The 5,684-nt window shown below is 40.1% G+C and overlaps 1 non-coding gene across 1 annotated transcript; it reads left to right on the top strand.

Annotated features, from left to right (window-relative positions):
• The first annotated feature begins 1,932 nt into the window (after positions 1–1,932).
• LOC141681486 (small nucleolar RNA R71) lies at positions 1,933–2,039 on the top strand. The gene has a single exon (XR_012558916.1). It is a non-coding gene; the product is annotated as a small nucleolar RNA R71 (small nucleolar RNA).
• Positions 2,040–5,684: the final 3,645 nt, after the last annotated feature.

Genomic DNA, 5,684 nt, shown 5'->3' with positions numbered 1-5,684 from the left:
TCACTACCTGAAAGGTCAGCTGAAATAATAACAGGTAACGTAGATGAATCACCTAAAAAGGCATACCTCAAGTGTTCAGGTAATGGTTTGAGCTCTATGGTAGGTGCTTCCTCTATTGATGGTTTGAGCTTCCCTTCAGCATTCTTGAGGTCAGAAGTACCAAGAGATTCAAATGGTATGTCGAGCTTTCGCTTCCAGGGAGAAGCGTTCAGATATTGTAATTGCTCGTTGCTATCTTCATCATCACTGTCAAATTCCCCCACTAAGGCCTTTTCCAATGCATCAGACATTAGCATGTGATCGAGTTCCGAAGTAACCGCAGAATCAATCACATCCACTTTTAAGCACTCCTCATCTTCTGTAGGGAATTTCATTGCCTTGAATACGTTGAAGGTCACATCCTGATCTTGAACCCGCATAGTAAGTTCCCCTTTTTGCACATCTATCAAGGTACGGCCAGTAGCCAAGAAAGGCCTCCCCAAGATTATGGGAATCTTCTTATCTTCCTCAAAATCCAGAATAACAAAATCAGCAGGAAAGAAGAGCTTATCCACCTTGACGAGCACATCCTCAACTATGCCCCTTGGGTAAGTAATGGAACGGTCCGCCAATTGTAGCGACATGTATGTGGGTTTTGGATCAGGAAGATCCAGTTTTTTAAAGATCGACAAGGGCATCAGATTAATGCTTGCTCCCAAATCACAAAGGCACTTGTCAAAAGTTAGATTGCCAATGGTGCAAGGAATGGTGAAGCTTCTTGGATCTTTCAGTTTTGGTGGTAACTTTTGTTGCAGAACCGCGCTGCATTCTTCCGTGAGAGCAACGGTTTCAAGGTCATCCAGTTTCACCTTCCTTGAAAGAATAGTCTTCATAAACTTCGCATAACTAGGCATTTGTTCCAGAGCCTCAGCGAAAGGTATATTGATGTGAAGTTTCTTGAACACCTCCAGAAACTTCCCGAACTGTCTATCCAGCTTTTGTTGCTGCAATCTCTTAGGAAAAGGTGGTGGAGGATAGAGCTGTTTCTCCCCTGTATTAGCCTCAGGCAGAGTGTGTTCAACAGTAGTCTTCCTTGGTTCCGCCGCTTTCTCCCTTTGCTTAGATTCTTCATCTCTAACTTCAGCTTCGACTTCTTTTGCCTTTTCAGCATCAGCTACTTTTCCAGACCTTAAGGTAATAGCCTTGACTTGCTCTTTAGCTTCCTTCCTGCCTGGTACTTCCGTGTCACTGGGAAGAGTGCCAAGTTGACGATTGAGCACTGCATTGGCTAATTGACCGATTTGATTTTCCAAGGTCTTGATAGAAACCGCCTGACTCTTGCACAACAGCTTAAGTTCCTCAAAATCAGCACTAGTAGGTGCAGCTGCACTTCCCTGTTGAGGATATGATTGTCTTGTAACATACTGCTGTGGTTGCTAGAATCCAGGTGGGTTAAACTGTTTACTCACTCCTTGCTGATATGGTGGCTGAATATCATTCTGATTATTTCCCCAGCTAAAATTTGGATGATTTCTGTTATTAGGATGATAAGTCGCTGGCACAGGCTGCTGTTGTCGCTGATAATTATTCACATACTGAACAGATTCGTTGACAAGAGAACACTGATCCGTAGCATGAGAACCTGCACAAAGCTCACAAACCATAGCTATTTGATTAACTCCATACGTAGCCAAAGAATCAACCTTCATTGATAGTGCTTGGAGCTGGGCTGCAATAGCGGTGGCTGCATCAACTTCCAGAATACCTGCTACCTTGCCTGATGTCATCCTCTGAGTTGGGTTTTGATGCTCATTTGCAGCCATCGTCTCAATAAGATTGTACGCCTCAGTATAGCTTTTAGCCCATAAGGCGCCTCCAGCTGCTACATCGAGCATGGGCCGAGATTGGGCCCCCAAACCATTATAAAAACCAGTGATTACCATCCAATCCGGCATTCCATGATGTGGACATTTTCTCAACATTTCCTTGTAGCGTTCCCAAGCCTCGCACATAGATTCTGTAGGTTGCTGCGCAAACTGAGTAAGAGCACTCCTCATAGCAGCAGTCTTTGCCATTGGATAAAACTTCACCAGAAACTTTTGCGCAAGATCTTGCCACGTAGTGATGGACCCAGCTGGTTCAGAATGTAACCAGTCTTTAGCTTTATCCCTCAGTGAGAATGGGAAAAGCCTCAACTTGATAGCCTCATCAGTCACGCCATTATACTTAAAAGTGCTGCAGATCTCGACAAAATTCCTTATGTGCATGTTGGGGTCTTTAGTTGCCGCTCCTCCAAAAGAAACAGAATTCTGCACCATCTGAATAGTGCCCGGCTTGATTTCAAAGGTGTTAGCTTGAATAGCCGGATGAAGGATGCTTGACTGAATGTCATCAATTTTAGGCCGAGAAAAATCCATAAGAGCTGGATCAGCTTGAACAATACGATCTCCTATGTTTACTGGTTCTTTCTGCTCAGTTCCTGAATCCGAATCCTCAAAATCTAACTTCTCCGGAGTATCAATAACTTCGTCTTTTCCTTCAGCTGTATCTAAGGTCCTCTTGCGAGCACGAGAACGAGTTTGCATAAACGCTTGCTAAAGTACCTGAAACACAACCAAAAAGAGTAATTAACTACTACGTCCTAATCACTGAGTCCTAATGACCAATGATGGTAAGTACATAAACTAAACAAATACACCGAGTCCCCGGCAGCGGCGCCAAAAACTTGTTAGGGCGAAATCACGCACTAATATTCACGCAAGTATACGCGTTCGCAAGTAATATAGAATACTTTCTAGTTCGTTCCCTCAGAGACTCAGACTAATTTATTGTCTAATTTAACTCACTCACCAATGTATGATTACTTCTCAATGTTAAGATAATAACACTTAAAATTGTTGATTAAATATTAACTATAATTAACTACTAAATTAACCACTTAACTAACACTTCAATTTATCAATAATAAAACACTCATGAGATCACAACTTCATTATTACTTCCTTCTATAGCCATAGTTATTACCTTTAGCATGTGACAGTGATGATATTAATCGAATAACACGAAACTGATAAAAGCCAACTTTCATTGTACTAATACCATTCTACCAAGCATCCACAATTAAGATAGAAGTTGAATAGTCATCAATTATATTGAGTTCCTATATGTCTACAGAAATTGACAACACAACGATTTAAGCACAAGTTATTCCTTTTGATTACATAGGGCAAATAAAACTGTTAGAGTTACCCACTAATCATGCACAACGTACATGAACCTATGCTAGCATGGCAAGTTCTAAATCTCAAGATCCACCGTCGCTTCACAAGAGATTAACACCCTATCTTATATGTTCACGACGCACATAAAACGAATACGCACAACCAATACTAGATATCATGCAATCATCACATACTAAAATATTAAAAAATTAACTAAAGAATTCCATAATAAATCCGTTGCAACCCCATGATCACGATTAGCCCATAATAGAACTTATCGCCATCATGGGTTCATATAAAATCATGATAACAAACACAAGAAACTAATAACTAAACTGATTATATTAAAACAGAGTACGTCACAACAGTAAATAAGTCAAAACAAGAAAACTAGCATCCAACGTTACAACGAAACAAGAATCACAAGAATATATGCTTCCTCTTCGTTGCTGTGTGCTAAATCGGTCTTCTTCCTTATCTCCTTCGCTTCTTGCAAAACACAATCTAAAACATAATCTCCTCTTAATTCTCTGTGAAAAACGTCTCAAATCTACTTATATAATAGTCCCATAAAACTCAGATTACATAAAAGTTGGAAGCCAAACAGAAGTAGAAGTCTAAAATAATATATCTTTTTCCCCGACCCTGCGCGGCCGCTCAGCATTTCTGCACGGGCGCGCAAGGCTGCTGCGCGGCCGCTCAGCATTGTTGCGCGGGCGCGCAGGACCCTACTGGAAAAATTCCAGGTTTGCTCCGTTTCTTCGCCGTAATCTGCCCGTTCTTTTCCTCTCGCAATGGTGAACACATGCCAAGGCTTATTCTTGATGATTCCTCCTCCGAAATGCAACTAATACCCTGAAATGCATAAACACTAGAAAAACGCATCAAATACACAAAATACTTGACTTCAAGACACCAATTTAAGCCATTTTAAGACGTTCTAAGTGGTATAAAATGCCACTTATCAATAGCACTAGTATTGTCACACATAATAGGAATTTTATGTAACACTAGGCCATAATCTATTAGCTGATTTCTAATCCAAAGCACTTGAGCACAACAACTACCTGCAACTATGTATTCAGCTTCAGTTGTAGAAGTTGATACATATTGTTGTTTCTTGCTATACTAGGATACAAGTCTTTGTCCAAGAAATTGACAGCTTCCATTGGTACTCTTTCTGTGAACCCTGCATCCAACAAAATCTGCATCTGTGTAACCAACAGCTTCAAAACCAGTTCCCTTAGGATACCATAATCCCAAGTTTGGAGTTCCCTTCAAATATCTGAAAATCCTCTTTACAACCATCAAATGTGATTCTTTTGGATTGGCTTGAAATCTTGCACATAGACATGTTGCAAACATGATATCTGGTCTACTTGTTGTTAAGTAAAGCAATGATCCAATCATCCCTCTATAGCTTGAGATCTCTACACTTTTGCCCTTTTTATCTTCATCCAACTTTGTTGCAGTAGACATAGGTGTAGATGTAGGTGAAAAATCAACCATACCAAACTTCTTCAATAGATCTTTGACATACTTAGTTTGGCTGATGAAGATACCATCACTTCTTTGACTGACTTGAAGTCCAAGAAAGTAACTTAGTTCCCCCATCATACTCATTTCATATTGACTTTGCATAAGCTTGGAGAATCTTTGTCAAAGCTTATCATTAGTAAAACCAAAGATGATATCATCCACATAAATCTGAACTATGATCAAATCTTCACCATATTTCTTGTAGAAGAGAGTCTTGTCTATGATGCCTCTAGTAAAACCATGCTTCAGTAGGAAATATGACAGTGTGTCATACCAAGCTCTAGGTGCCTGTTTTAGTCCATATATAGCCTTGAGTAACTTGTACACAAAATTTAGAAATTCCGGATCTTCAAAGCCAGGTGGCTGTTGCACATAAACTTCTTCTTCTAGCTCATCATTCAGAAAGGCATTTTTGACATCCATTTGATACCCTTTAAAATTTGAATGTGCAGCAAATGCTAGAAAGATTCTTATTGCTTCAAGTCTTGCAACTGGAGTAAAAGTTTCATCATAATCAATTCCTTCTTCTTGTGAGTAGCCTCTTGCGACTAACCTTGCTTTGTTTCTGGTAACTATACCATTTTCATCCATTTTATTCCTGAACACCCATTTTGTTCCAATAATGCTTCTATTCTTTGGTGCAGGAACTAACTTCCAGACTTTGCTTCTTTCAAACTGATCATCTCTTCCTGCATGGCAGATATCCAGTCAGGATCCAGTAGAGCTTCATCAATTTTCTTAGGCTCTACTTGAGTCAGAAAACATGCATGTAGGCACTCATTAGCAGTTTCACTTCTAGTCCTCACACCAGCAGTAGGATCACCAATAATTGCTTCTCTAGTGTGACTTCTATCCCACTTCCTTGTATGATTTTGTTGACTTGTGCCTTCATTATTTTCTTCATTGTTAGTATGACTGTTGAATCCTTCTTCTCTTTCTCCCCCT

The sequence above is a fragment of the Apium graveolens genome, chromosome 8 (genome assembly GCF_009905375.1).
Source record: "Apium graveolens cultivar Ventura chromosome 8, ASM990537v1, whole genome shotgun sequence".
In the NCBI taxonomy this organism is placed as follows: domain Eukaryota; kingdom Viridiplantae; phylum Streptophyta; class Magnoliopsida; order Apiales; family Apiaceae; genus Apium; species Apium graveolens.
The sequence above is the reverse complement of the archived record's forward strand: the minus strand, read 5'-3'. Positions and strand labels throughout refer to the sequence as shown.